This window comes from Pagrus pagrus (assembly GCF_965226575.1).
Source record: "Pagrus pagrus genome assembly, chromosome: 17".
Taxonomy (NCBI): domain Eukaryota; kingdom Metazoa; phylum Chordata; class Actinopteri; order Spariformes; family Sparidae; genus Pagrus; species Pagrus pagrus.
The window spans coordinates 15,452,227-15,468,358 of NC_140201.1; the positions used below are offsets into that span (position 1 = coordinate 15,452,227).

Genomic DNA, 16,132 nt, shown 5'->3' on the forward strand with positions numbered 1-16,132 from the left:
TTACCTGCTCATTATGCACAGTGGTTCACAGTACAGAACAATATAATAACTGCCGCCCCTCAAAGCAAGATAGCAATGACTTTTAAATAACTAAGAAATGTTCTCAAATTACTAACTGTCTGAAGCTGTAATCACATGCATAAATAATGCAAGGTGCTCGTCACAGGGAAACACTGGTATGTAAAAGCATGTTATGCCTCTTCATCTCTCGACTGATATCTCCAGGCCATCTCTTCCCTGGCTGTAAGTAGAGAAGAGATGGCCTGCAAATCAAATTAGCCGTCTAATGGAGAGAGATGAAGAGAGAAGGAAAGATGAGAGAAGGAGGGAGGAGAGGGTGAGAGCAGCCGAGATAAATCTGCAGGATTACTGTCTTTTTTTGTGAATGGAGGAAGAGAGAGAGAGAGAGAGACAGAGAGAGAGAGACAGAGAGAGAGAGGGAAATGGGCTTGGTGGTCTGAGTAATATTGACATCAGGGGAGCTTTTTCAAGGATGTATAACCAATTATAGTGGCCCTCCCACCACAAGCTTCTTCTCAGACTTGGGACAAGTCACTGGAGCTCCAGCAGTGCTGCAGTGCTGTATTAGGTCGCATATTGCCTCTCGTCTGAAATGAAATCCTTTGCTTGAGTGATCAAGGGATTCTGGTACTGACGGACATATGCACATGCACACACAGCCGCAGATATTAAAGCCAGATCAATAACGTATTTGTGAAGCTATTTGAGAGTTTAAATGAATAACAATATAATGGTTGATAATCAATTAATGCAGGTTTAAAGAATTGGATGCACAGAAAGGGGCATTTTACAGATGAAACATAAACTTGTGTTTGCATTCTGTGGTGGACATGCAACGCTGTGCTGTAGTTTTCTTGGGATTAGACAACTAAACCTCTCGGTGAGGGTTAGAAAAATATCATGATTTGGCTTAAAATATCTGGTTTTGTCACCACAAATACCCAGAGTCTCAAATCATGGTCTCTGGCTTTGCAGCCTTCTTGTCTTGCATAAACACCTTTTTCCAACATGAAAGTCAACTCATATATGTGTAATGTGAACGTGACATGACAGGTATTGTAGAAATGTTATGGCACGTATGACAACTAACAAATGTAAAGCATCTGTGGTTTCGCAAAAAAACGTAAACTGCCAACAATTCATTCTGGCGACTGGGCTGATAAATGTGTGATAACCTAATATTGGCTTGAACAGATGTACATGCATGACCCCATGATGATTTGCATTTATCAACATAGTTATCACCAGGGAATGATATTTGCACCTGCCTTCTGTCAAATGCAGGCTAAATGCTGTCTGTGGCCTGTAAAAATCTCAGGTCACCTGCCAACATGGCAGACATGTCTTATATTAAAAAGATATTATTTTTAATGAGACATTTTTCAGTTAAGAAAAGTCAGTGATTAAGGTGACATGATGACACAATATATTTTATTTTTCTAATGTCAGGTACCAGTGACTCAGTGTTCACAAGTCTAAAGCCTTCTACATAGATTTCTGAAGTAGCAGACAAGAAAATTGAGCGGCCAGTAGAAATGTGCAGTGACCTGCCACACTGAGTTTCTGACCCCGATGACACACAGAGATGCAGAGGGAGACTGTGGGGAAAAAAGAGGGAGAGGAATTACAGGAGATACAAAGTGTGACAGAAAGGAAACAGATAACAGAAATCACCTGTTTCTCTTATTCAGAGTATTGGTTCCATTCTGCCGAGCTCTAACTGTTTAGGAGCAATCAGCGTGCTTCCTCTCCTTTTCCCCGTCTCATATTATTGCTTTGCTTTACATACAAAACAAGATGCTGCCGTCCCTTGGAGAGAGATGGAAAAAAAAGACAGAGAATGTACAGAAGAACAAAAATGAGAGAGGGAGACGACGTTGCTCATGTAGCCATCTGGGTGTTCCCAGCATCATCCTCTCGCTTTGGCATCGAGTCTGTGCTTTTTTTTTTTTCCCTTCTCCCTCTCTCTCTTGCACGCCATGTCTGTTCTACGTACCCATGCTTTATTTATCGCTGCCTTCATTAACAATTTAATTGAAAAGCAAGGGGAAGAGTCACATCCGAATATTATTGGACCAAATGGGACAGATAGAGTCCCATAAGTATGGGCTGTAAATGTTCTCTCCAGCAAATGGGAGAGACAGAGAGAGAGAGAGAGAGAGAGAGAGAGAGAGAGAGAGAGAGGCAAACTAGATGTCTGCCAACTTAAAAGATAGTAATTTGCAAATGCTGGCTGTCTCCAGTGAAATGTTTGCCCACTCACAACATGAATCGCCTGTGTGTGGGTTTCCCCTGCACTGCCCATACATAACCTATTATAGAATGAATATTACATTGTGCCATTTTCTCAAATATTTTAATACTTTATTGAGCGTCAGTAAACATGTATGTTCCTCCTCAGGGGCTACAGATTTTCCAGTAAGCAATTCTCTCTCAGCTCCCCCCCTTTTTTTTCTCAGGCTATGAGATGAAACATTAACATGTTAAAGGGAGCATTAAGTATATGTTTGGACATGGAAAATCTGTGTGGTTGTGCACGTGTGCACATTGTGATGTTGTCTCAAAGAACAGAAAAACATTTGATATTAGCTTGAAAATGAGCAAAACTGCATTAGCTTGGTTTTAAAGGAGTGATTTGCAGGTGACAAGTGTCACATGTCTTTCCTACTTTACCCCAAATCTGTGATCATTTGACTTTGAAACACCTTCCCCTTTAAAGGAAACTTTGTATTTTCCTCACTGATAGAAAACAGCAGTTTGAGTTTATGTCAGTAACATGGGAGTTAAATGGCATCAAATTGTTTTGGGGGAGAAAAATAAGTCTCAAAATGTCCACTAAATTCAGGAACTGTGGGATTGTTATACTGCAGAGAGGTTGAAGGGAGGAGTTTGTATCCAGAAGCCCAAGTGTTGTTAGGTTGAGGCTGCTAAATTGGTCGGTATTTCTTGGCAAGGCACAGCAACTTCTTCACTGATTGCCTGGCAGCCTCAGCACGAAGAATCCAGAAAGTTATTGTACCTGGCGAGGAATGGCCCGACAAATCACCCCCCAATTAAATCACAGTATGTCATTTATACACTCTGGTTTGTCACAGATTAAACAAATGAGACTTAACATGTTATATCGTTTGGGATTTTTTTCCCCCTCTGATTCACAGCAACAGGTTTTCTCGGGTTTGGAGGAAGCTTGTTGTTAATTATGTAGCCGAAACTATCAAAACCAACGTGGTACCAAATGACATCGCAGCAACCAGGTGCACTTACAAGCTTGTATGAAACAATGGCATATGTAGGCCTGCATTAATTGGTAGTGGTCGCTTCACAATCAGTGCAATTACAGTACAGATGTAATACCTGAGAACCTCTTGTTCTCTTTTTTGTTTCTCTGCAGAGCATGTGAGAATATCAGTAGACAGGAGGTGAAGATGAAGGGCAGATTGACCACTAGTTAATCGATTCTGGATGGCACCGTTCTCTAAGATGGACAAAAAAACTCAAAGTGAAAAATGCTAAAATTGGTCGCCAAATATACTTGGGCAGCTGTCAATAGCCCTGGGCGGCCCGCCCAAGTAAAGTTTATGTGTGGGAAACACTGCCGCTCACACTTGACTGATCTCAACTACTGGGACAAACAAACAAATGGACAACAAACAGAAACCAGAACCCTTCCAGTGCCAAAATCTTGTCCCTTGCCCACAGGTTCAGCATTTAAAGACAGGTATCCTATCACAGAGATGACTGTTTTTGAAATAAGTAAAACTGTTTTAGCTTTGGCAGGAAAAAAGTCTGGTCATGCAGGACCCCATTACTCCTAGAAAGAAGCTGATTGAGAAAATAAGTTTAAGCGCCTATAAAGCTGACCACAGCTGCAATTTTTCATGAAGAAAAAGCCTTTTTTTACGGCAACCTTTTAAGTCCACAGGGGGAAATTGATGCTGAAAAGATTCTGGCAGGAGTATCAGTTTAATACAAGGACACTTTTTGCAGTGTGTTCGCCACAACCTGGCCGAGTAAGGAGAGAAAAATACTAGCTCATGCAATGTAATCCCCTGCCTCCCTGAAGGAATCGGTGTATAGAGCAATGGATGGAGAGGAAAGGGAGGGAGGCAGGGGAGAAAAGAACAATAATGGTCTCTACAGTTCAGCATCTGCTCATTAATCATTCATAGGCAGCCAAGTGGCAGCAGCAGGGAGCACAGTGAGATTTCAGGTTACGGTATCAAATCTCAATTTATAAATAGAATAGTTATGGAGCTAGGCGGCAGAATACCATCACTCACAGCCCCCACCTCCCACCTGAGTGTTCACTGATTTTTCTGTGTCTAAGGTTTGGCTAGCATGCAGTGATACTATGTAGCACCTAAAGCGTGGTCAGTCACGTAGTATCATGAAATAGAACAGCTGTCATATCACTCCTGTGTCCTACAGTTTTTCAGTCATTTGCCACCATCGCACTTTATTTACATAGCACCTTTGGTACAGGGGGTGTGACTTAGGTGCTTTACAATAATCAGGAAAATGAGTGCAAATACAAATGATAAAACCATGAAAATGGATGAATAACAAACAAAAGCAGCAGATAGCAAGGACAGGTATGCTAGGAACAATAAAAGATTGAAATAAAACAAAAGTAGGTAGAAGAATAATAAAATATGTAAAAGATAAGAATTAAACAAAGGAGGGATGAATACAATGTTGAGAAAATGAACTTACAGCCTTGGGTAGGGAGTGTAATAGTGCTGCCAATTTTCTTATTTGTGTTATAATTTGTATTTCTAAGTGGTTTTAAAAGGCCCTTCAGGATTATAAAATGACAAAGAGTACATGTAGGTCATTTAGTCTTGTCCTGAACCTTGTAAATCAGTAATAGGACTTTAAAGTCAATCCTAATAAGTACTGGTAGCCAATGCAGGTTAGCAAAATGGGATGATATGTTCTCTCTTTCTTGTTCTGGTTACCATCCTGGCAGCATACTTCATGCTTCATTTTAGTTGATCAAATTAATCTACTTGAAATAACACATGAGCAAGTTTTTCACCATCTTCTTGTGATAGGAATGGCCGCACCTTCCCTGTGTTTCTTAAATCAAAGAAATCATGTTATGCATCTGTCTCATAAACATGCTCTGGTAAGTGACTTCCCAGGCTGTAGCTCAAGTGGGCGTCATATCCTCTCCTCTCACTCCACATCCGATCCGGTCAATATCTTCCATACACTCCACCACACCTGGATCGATAAGAATATGTTTCCACCCCCGATCACTGTCTGTGATAGCGATGCTTCACTGCCACTCATCTCCATCTTTCAAGGACAGCACGTCAACAGATTGCCATATGAAGAACGGCTGAGTCCTATTAGCTCGTTTCAGGGCAGAGGTGATGAGAGGGGGGGGTCTCCCATCTTTCCCGCTTCCAACTCCCAGAGACAGGGCGGTGACGTGTGGCACATTCTATTGATTTATGCTTCACATCTAACATGCCAAGCACACACAATACCGTACAACAAACAGGCCCTTATGAATTATTGGGTGATGTTGGATGGTGCAGGAGAGGCGGCCACTGCCCATGTTTCTCGTTTGATTTACAACTTAAGAAAATGACTTAACAGCCATTCAAATCAAGAATAGTTGTTTGACTTAATCCGTACTTTTGACATGAGAACACTTAATGGACGCTCTACAGCTATGTTACACATTTGATCGTGTCAGACAAGCCACTGACCTCAGAACAGAGTCTAGAAGCATACTCCACTATCCAGCCTGTGTCAGTGATGCAGCTTTAAGTGGTCAGCTTGAGGGAAGAGCCTAAGCATCTTAATCTGAGTTTAAACTCCTTTACACAGCATTAACAAGTGAGATGAGCGACCATCAGCCTATCAGTAATTAACTGGAGTCTTAACTCTTAAGCTTGAGCCTTACATCTTGGATTTTGTATTATTGTGATGTTTAACAGTTGGTTTGATGCTTGATTTGAGGCAAAAAATACTTGTCGGGATGGTTAATTTGTTTGAGATTACAGATTGGAGCAGAACAGGTTACTCTGTCCTCACTCTATTCTGCAGTCCTTTAATTCTCACTCTTCTCTGCTATCTTCTCAGCCCTTTCCTCACTTTCTCTTTGTACATCTTGTTCTTGGCTACTCGTCACACTTGTCAATGATGCGTGGACCAAACTGAACAAGGGGGACCTCAGAAGAGGAGGCGTTGCGTGTGTGGGTGGGATGTCCGTGCATGCTGGATGAAACACCTGCGGCGAGTAAATGAAAGCCTGTGCCTCGCTCAGCAGCAATTCAGCAGCATAGCACGTATGATTGAACGCTCACGCAGGGCAATCCAAACGCCGAACACAGGTGCAGGACAGGTAGAATGTGTGCACAGCACCGGTTTAGGGGCAACATGTATGCGTAATCAGGTGCCAGACAAGGCTGGTCCCAACATCAGACCTAGTGCTGCAATTTTATATGCATGTTAGGATGCAGGCGAGCGGATGTGGGCGTACAAATGATTTACTATTGCAGGACCTGATATCAAATTTAAAAGTAATACATCATTTTAATCACATTAGACCTGCCATCAGAGGCTCTTCCTCACATTATTTAGTCTGACATTTTTCCAGAATAGCACTCAGTTCTCGACAGTCAGAGAAGCCAGACACAGATATGAGGTAGAAAAGGTGTAACCACTGAGAACGAGGTGCTGAAAACCAGGTCTAGGCCATTTGACCTGATGTAGGAGTGATGTGTTGGGGTGCTGTGCGAGGCCGGCAAGCACAAACAGAACATAGCTCAGTCTGTGTGCATGGGTGGGTGTGCACATGTTGGCATTAGCTCTAACGTGATTGACATGTTAGAGCCGGGGCAGCAGCAGGCCATAAGCTATTAGAGAAGGGGGCGACTGCCACATCACTCACCTGTCTAGAGGCCAGTTAGTGGGTATAGTATGTGATGATGTGCAGTGTCCTGCCATAGAGAAAGGTGGCTTTCATAATTGTTGAACCCGTTTCAATGAGAGATTTGCTGTTTCTATCACTTTGACTATGAATTTTTCCATTGGGCTTTTTCTGACAGTGAAAGAGGTAGTGCATCCTCTATACTTTTATAGTGATGAAAGTGTGATTCTGTATGTTTTCATGTTCCTATTGTTGATGCTTTAAACTGTTTTGAGAGGCAAATGATGAAATAATCACATTTTGGTGGTTAGATTTTGTAGAAAAGAGTACACACGTAGATTTCGCAGCATTACTCCTGCAACAACTTTAATTCAATATGTGCAGGAAGACTGCACTTAGATATTTTTAAAATCAATTATTATATCAGTTACTAAAAAGGTAGCGATAGTTTTGTCATTCATTTGGCAAGTTTTATCTCTAAACATCAGTAAATGTTTTACCTTAAAAACAATAGGGGGAGATTTTTCCTCTCCCATCATTAGAAAAGTATCAGTACTACACAAGATTTCATTTCTCATCATGTTCCCTGTTTCTGTTTAATTCCCTCTGAACACACCAGCAATGATCACTGTAATGGGGGTCAAAAGGCCTAAATTATTACTTTAGATTCTTGTCATGTCCACATGTACTCATATCGCCTGTTTACCAGCACCACCGCTATCCAGCCTTCACTTCCTGTCCTCCAGCTTCTGCGTGGACGCCCAGCACATACAAAGCACTTACTGTCGACACACATAAAGTACACACACACGCACACACTCACATGCACATACACACATGGCTAATGCGCCTCCTCTCAAATCGCTCTCAGCCATTTGCAAAAATGAAAAACCAATACCTTGTAAAATCGATTGTGATGCCCACCTTCAAGTGTGCGTTTATGTGTGCAGGTGCAAGTGTGCGTGTCCAGGGTATAACTGTCCAATAAAAGCTGGAGCCTTCCCTTACATACAGCCTGAGCAAGTCTTTGGGTTTTTCATGTGTGTGAGTAGATCAGTGTGAAAATGTATTATGATTCTTTATCCAGTTTTCATGGATTTGTATTGTAGTTTTAATGATTCTAAGCACATTTTAGTTAAAACAAACAAAATTAAATTGTTGCTTTACATGTGAAGATTTCTGTCTAAAGTAGTGTACCTCGCAGAAGAGCTGCATTGATAACACGATCAGGCGATAAGTGGATAGAAAGAAATGACTGAAGCGGTTCCAGCTTCTTAAATGTGAGGATTTGCTGTGTTTCTTTGTCACGTATGATAGTAAATGAGTCTTTGGGTTTTGGATTGTTGGTTGGACGAAATAAGCAATTTCAAGATGTTACTTTGGGTTCTGGGACACTGTGATGAGCATTTTTTAAATAATCTTTCGGACATTTTATACAGTAGATGAAACAATAAATCGTGAAAATGATAGGCAGATTAATCGATAGTGAAAAGAATCATTAGCTGCAGCCCTTCCTAGCAGTGGAACACAGTTCACTCCATTAAACATGAATTTAACCATTGTTCTGTGTGATTTGCAATACATTTGTACATGTGTGCAGAGCTTTTGTACACTGGTCAAGCCCCGTGTAGGAAGCTGCATTGTCTAATGTGGACCTGAAGCCACTTTGTTCTCTGTGTGCTATTAGTACATCTGAAATCTCTCCTAGTAGTCAATCCGCACGGCAATATGTTCTCCATCACTCTCACACCGCAGAGCTAAATTGCAGCGGAGTCGAGCAGATTCACTCCTCTCCATTTAACTCCCAACTTTAAAATGAGATGACTTCAGCGCACCGCCTCACATCCCTTTTCACAATTGGAAAATGGTGTGCTGTTTTCCACCAGCACATGTTTGACCGAGCAATATGATGATCTGGTATGATGTGAAGATATGCATGAATGCAGTTTCTAGTGCATTGTCTGCTTGTATTCGTGCAGCCCACACACACCAACTTCACTATGCAGTTAAAGATCAATAGTCAGACACGCACACAGAACTTCATGACCGGCTCATAATTCCAATCTCATCTTTCTTCTCCTTTAAGTCGTTCTCCTCCTATCACCACCAGGCCTCTCACTCAATTCCTCCACCATCTACCAGCAATATTCATCTCTTTCTCCCCCCTATATCCTGGTGCTAATGAGTTCTGGACGGTGTGGGGTCCAAAGCCTCTCCCTTACTGCAGCCTCTCCAGCTGGGGGCTCCCATGGTGTGCCAAATGCCTCTCTTGAATATTGAATAAACCCCAGGACCACCTCCGTGCTTCCTGATCAACAGCACTACTATTACCTAGCTATTACTCTGCACGGGGTCTCAGGGCTCTGTCAGGATGGATGAGCTTTGAATCTGTTGTGTTGTGGGCGAAGGTAAAAATAATAGGCACAGGTGGGTTGAGCATTTGAAGTCGTTTGATACGATCCCATGTGATTATCAAACCTTTCCTTTCACTTTTCTTACTTGCTGAAGTTTCCTCAAAGCTCCTCTCTAAAGTCTGTTATTCTGAGGTGCACCCAATCAAGGTCTGAAACAGGCAACTTTACTTCATTGTGGCCTCAGACTACCCCTTGAAAATATTGGCCCCAATTTGACAGGAATTATGGGAATTTTACATTTTAAAAGCAGTGAGCATGCTTTTATTTTTGGATGTTTCACAGGTTTATCAGTGTGTTGTTGAAATATTGATCATGCTTTTCCACAGAACTTATGGTCGTATTGATATTTGTACCAAGATACTTGATCAAATAGTGGCAGCTTGTTTTTTAGTACTTGTTATTGGATAAGTGGTGAACACTGGCGGTGGAACGCCAATTTTCCTGAAATGAATTTTTGTGCAAGTCTTTATTTTTGTGTTGAATGCATTGATGGCACTGTCAGATTACAAACCCACAGTTTCAGATTAGTCAGTGATGTAACACCTTTGGCATAACAAACATGAAAAGGCATGAGCAAATCACTGTGACTGAGCTGATATTTACCTACCATTCATTTTTTATCTAGCCTCTCCATGATAGCCACTTCATTATTCAAAGGCCAACTACACAATTAGCACCAGCAGATCCTATTGCGAAGCAGTCCCGCTAGGACCAATCAATGCTATTAGATCCGTCAATGTGATTAGACACACTCTCTTGCATCTTCCCCATTTCTCCTTCAAACTGCTGGCACTAGCATAGGTTGTGAGGCTTGTTGCCTTTAATTTATGCACCATTGATTACCAATCCTAAGCCAAATCAGGCAGGTATATTACACAAGATATAAACAAAGAGGACGCTTTGCAGTGGATGTTGGTAATAAGGGCTTTAACAAGTATATCTAGGTCTTTAGCTGCGACTGTGTTATAGTGTAGTTGGAAAGACAAACCACCTTTGTCTCACCCACTGACTCACAACACCTAACTTCTGCAAAGAGCACTAATAATCAATTAAGAGAGAAGCTATTATAGCTTCTGTCAAATGGAAAGTCAATTACTAATCTCATTCTTAGCCATACTAATAACTTTGCTTTAACGATGACTCTGTCGTTGGTCATTTGGTCCACAACTTTGCCCTAGACTGATTTATCCCAGCAACTATTGGACATGACATTTCTACAGGCATTCATCGTTCCCAGATGATGAATCCCAGTGCCTTTGATTGTGCCTTGAATTTTCCTTTAGCACCACCATGAGGTTGACCAGTGTCAACCTCACAGCAACATGCTAAACATGCTAACCTGCCAAGACAGTGAGCAACTTTGCATGCTGATGTCAGTATTTAGTTTGAAGTGCCTAAGTACAACCTCACAATTTGGCTAGTGCTGTTGTAGCTCATGGTAGTTACTGAAAATGTGCTGAACACTCAAGTGTAGAGAACACGCTGCATGGATCATTTCAGACTTAAGAAACTTTATGAATCTATATGCTGAAGTTCACACAAAAAGAAGTAAAGCTACTTTTTTTTACTGTAGTTTAAAATCCAAAAAATATATAACAGGTTTTCTTGTCACACATACAACAGAGTAAAATTTGATCTTTGAATTTTAACTCGCAGTGGGCGCCCTGTGACCATATCCAGCTCTAAGCCACTGTTTTGGTCAAGGGCACTGACTGGATAAATAACCTAATATTCATGCTTATTGTTGAGAATCAAACCCAAGACCCTCTAGTTGTCGGGCGCCTGGGGTAACCACTCCGTAACAATTCAACCACCATGTGCTATGACAACGCTCACACTTTGTGAGACTACTTAGGCACATCGAGCTAAATGCTAACTTGCTCACAATGACAACACTTACCAGGTTTAAACTTTTCTTTGTTCATGTCTTAGTTTGACATACAGTATTAGCATCTTATAATTTGCTAGTTATGCTACAGGAAACTCAGTAACTCTGTAAACTACTGCTCTTATTGTGTATCCTCACCAGTGGAGTTGTAGCTCAGCTCAGAACAGAATCAGCACCGTGGACAGCCGTCAAGACAACTGCCAAAAGACTTACAAAGAATCAGTTGGTGATTGACATATTAAGAAGTTTGATTCAGACCTCTTTCACTTGAGATGTTCTCTCACTTTTCACCCATGCATAAAAATGACTAGTTTGATTGTGACTGTAAGGCAGCAAAGCTTTTGTTCAAACTTCAAATAGAGCGGAATAAGCGACTGTGTGTACAGGATGTCTGAATAGATCTCCACTGCGATGGTATCAGCGATTCACCTCGAGACTTGAGAAAACCGTTATGTCTCAGTGGGGCCAGACGGATCCTCAGTCGTACTACCGGGAGCCCTCAGTGACCTTGTGGTGAGATGAGAGGGAGAAGCTGCCCGGAGCCCATTTCCACAGTTTTAATTACTGCTAGCAAAGGAAGGCTGCTGTAGATTGTGTGTATCAGAGACATCTGTGGTTAGAGACTATGTGAATGCATGTGCCTTAACCTGTGTATGATCTGTGTGTATATGCACACGTCATGTGTAAATCTAACATTGGTATAGAGCTCTTCACCAAAGACCATCCTATTTGGGTTGGCCCTCTTTAAAACCCTGTTACATAAGCCACTACTCTCAGATGTGTGATATCATGGAACTATTTTTGGCTTTTCCTCCGAAAAAGGCTGTTCAGAGTTAGATAAAGACTAGGCTATTCTTTAAATAATACATTGGAGCTCCCTCTCATCTCGGCTGTCTTAATTAACAAAATTGTGCTATAGCTGACTTAGATTGGCCTATAGACTTGTGTACAAAAACAATCATGCATTTTATCTGAGTAAACTTTAGCCCCTCACATCAGCTGACCTGGATTCAGCAGCTAAACAAGACATATTTTGTCCCTGTCCTAGATTTAACTGACACAAAACAGATGGAGAAACTTGCCTGGTATCATGATTGGACATTAAGGAAGTACTTCACTGACGTGCTTTCATAAAACTAGGCTGTCCATGCAGTAGAAAGAATTGGTGCTTCATGACCAGACAAAACAGAGAAAAGGGGCTGTGATATTCCTTTTTTGCTCAAAAGGTAGAAATCCTTCAAGGACCAAAATGCACTGCACTGCTGCTACTACAGTAGGTGACATACTGCGAGTTTAGTAGTGCTTGGTTTTGACTCGTCCATTTTGAAACATATAATAACATTATCCAAATATGTTTTTAAAAACATAGGAAATGTACTCACAGAATCTCAGTTCATATTTGATCAGCACTGCCTTGCTTTTGATCTGAGTTTGGTGAGACGTGCCTCTATCTGAGAGAAAGCAGGGTGGGTCTCGATCTGACTTCTGTTCTCATTGTGTCCACGGAGGTGGTCATACAAAAATGCTGAATTACAATTTCTAGTTTGAACAACAACCCTGGAGCCGGCAAAAGATTGCTGAGTGTCCCGTTTCACCTCAAATGAGTGGGTAGCTCTAGTTGTAGGCCACATTTTAATTATACAATTTTGTCTTTAAAACTCAAATTTATTTTGATTGTTATATGTCAAGGCCTTTACTCGACACATCTGATGGCCTCATATTCAATAATCCTGAAGTGTTTATTGGATTTTTCAGCATGTGAACATAATTAGCTGAGACAATAAGCTTTCTCTCTGACAATCCGAATGGTTTCTCAGCCCTTTACTAAAACATTTCTGGTTATTTTAATCAGAGGAAGTCATCATACATTGCTGGTTTTAATATGTTCTTTATCAGTGTTTACATTTTCTCTTGAACCAAATCAACATTGATACTATTTCCCTTCTAAGAGAAAACCAAATGGATAACCAGTACTGTAGCATCTGCACCTCCAATAGCTTTAAATTCAAGATGTGTAGTTGTTGGTCGATATTGTTTTTCTGTAGTTCCTCTTGCATTCTCAGCTCGGAGCAGTGTTGTAACAGACGAAACACACAATTTTGCCAAAAGCAAAAACAACTCCTACAAAGCACACACAACCCAGGCGAAACTAAAACAGCTATGGGGGAGAAGCAATAAGGCTGTTGCTGGCCACAAAGTCTCCTCCCAGTGAAGTCATGAGAGAACTGGTGCAATCAATTTGGCTTGAGAAGATCAATCGCTCTTATTAGAGATCCATAGAAGTATCTCCCAGTGTGGGTGTAGCAAACAGCCTTAGCTAAACGCCGATTAAGGCAACGCGGGAAAGACCCCTTGAAGCCCTCTAAGACTGGTGGGTGATTTTGGATTTAGCAGTGGTAGCAAGATAAAGGCCTTTCTTCCTGCTTAATTGATGGCTGTAATCCATGTGTTGTTTTAAAAGCCTGTCTGGCTGATGTGTGAACACAAACCCCCTGTGGGTCTGTGCAGAAAGTGGTGATTTAGTAGGCCAAACTGGGGGTTTCCCACTGGTTGGATGACGACTTGCAGATTTGGGATCCTCTGAAATGGCTTGGCTGATAACATAGAGGCTGCGTGATAAAAGACAGGCCTCCAATTTAGGTTCTGTGAATATCAACAGTCCCGAAATAAAAATGTATTTTCCTTTAATTGTTTTTTATAATCAATAGTTGTTAGTTAACCTTAACCCTAACCCTAGTTGTAAGTATTCACATCCAAAGTACTTTCACCTCCAAACTCTACTCAGTTGAAGTATTTCAGTACACTTAATCCTACTGTTTGTTTAGCTGTTAGCTCTATTAGCTAACTGCCTTAAGGCTGCTTACAGCTATCCAGCTCATCTCCTGCCAATTTGTTCATCACAATTTATCATTATCAGGGGAAAAATATAATGATTTTACTGCACACTTTTGTTTTTTAATGTGCCATATTTATCATAGGTCTCTTGCTAAGTAGCCAGCTTGGGATGGTAACTAGCCCTGACATAAAGATAGTTATGGCGATGTCACATAATAACTACGGTAACAGCACTGGATCAAATCAAATCAAATCAAATCAAATCAAATTTTATTTGTATAGCCCAAATTCACGGCATGTGTAAATGTGGATGATGCACTACATTGTAGTCAGCACTTGGTTCAGTTTGTCGTTTGCTAGTTACAATACTTATACAAACATTTCAACATCCCTTTCATCCAGGAGGCTGTATTCGCCCAGGATGACAGGAGGCTGTTAGTGTCGAACCCTGTTTGTCATCTTTCATTTTACGCATATTTAAGAAATAAAATTCTAGTTTGATTTTCCTGTATTTCTGCCAAAGCCACTCAAGTCAAGCTGTCCTATCAGAGCTGTCATGCTATCTTGCATCATATAGTCAATTCCTGGGACTGTCAGTCCTGCCATCCATAAATGATGTTTGACTCATGGATGCCCTCTAAACCTTTAGTTAATTTCTCACATTTCTGTCATCCTAGGTTACTCTCTTTTCAACCTACAGTATCAGGTTTCAGTGAGTGTACAATTATACGAGCAGTGCTGTGATTAATAAGTAGTGAAGATGTCTGAGTGTGGATAGAGGCTTAATGAGAAGATCACAGTCATCCCTAAAGTTAGGAGGTGCTTGAACTCCTCAAGGCTTTAGCACACTTTTAGGAAATCTACTGGTGTACCTCTTGGTCTCAGTCAAAATTATAATATCCTAGTGTTGATCGCTATCGTGAATCACAAGTTCTGCCTAATCTCTGCAAAGTATGTAATTAACCCCGCACTGATTCATATCGCTCATTATGTTAGCAGAGATATGACATTGAAAAATAGAGCACAGTGCCTTATTATCTCATTTCAGCTGCCTAAATATTCGGTACCTGTTTCAGAAAGTTATGTATGTTTACAAATGTGTCTTTGGTGTTCGGTAATCATGTCTGTAACTGTGCTGCCACGCTTTGCTTTAAACACATCATGTGAAATGACTGCAAGGTTGTTTTTATAGTACGCATATTAGTTACAGTTCTGCAAATAAAGTACTCTGATTCTGTTTATAACAGAAATAAACTGAATACAAAAAGTGCAAATGAAACAATGAAGTGGCAGATTTTTGTCTATTACAGCACATGTTGGTTGTTATATTGTGCAAACTTGCAAATTCTAATCTTAATGGAAAAATTAATTAAAGCCATTTCTGCCTCTGGAGAAAATTAGTGACCTACTGTTGAAAATATGCGACATAGTGGGAGATAGGGAGAGAGCAAAACTTGATTAGCATGGAAATGACAAATGAAAGGTGGGAAGGGTGGAAATGAGGACAACTGTGACTGTGGGTGGTGATAGTGTCTGTGTTGTGGAGAAAAAAAGAGGGCTTTACACTTTATTTTCAAGTGGCAACATAGTGGAATACATTTAAAGACATTCTCATCGGGTTTCATGAGCATGCTCGCACCACATTAACCGCTTAATAAATCTTAGCTGCTTTCACCAGACCAATATCAGCTTAACACACTGCAACCTTTCCGACTATATTGCATTCAGTGTGGGTTTATGCTCGCTACATCATATTTAGATCATTAACGTGCTAATGCTCTGGAAAAATACTTTAAAAAGTTTGCCTTTTAAAGTTTGGTACCTTTTTTGAACATGAATAGAGTTACAGGAGATGTGCAAATTTGCTTAGGTTACAGCGGTCGAACTGAATAATACGTGTGTGTACTAAGGCAATTAGCGTTTGAGGTTATTCATAGGTGTGTGTGTCTGAGGAATCTGATTCAAAACGTGCTTTAAGTAAAGAATGGAAAATGCTTTTAACTTACGAGCCCAGAGATGAATCATATCGCTCAGCTGCTTTTCTTTCAGCATCAAAACATACACAAACACACAAACTTGCACACCTAT

The 16,132-nt window shown here is 40.8% G+C and overlaps 1 protein-coding gene across 2 annotated transcripts in view; it reads left to right on the plus strand.

The window, feature by feature from the left end:
- The window catches only part of gabbr2 (gamma-aminobutyric acid (GABA) B receptor, 2), a 190,577-nt gene that overhangs the window by 84,747 nt on the left and 89,698 nt on the right, over positions 1-16,132 (plus strand). The gene's annotated exons all lie outside the window — the stretch shown is intronic.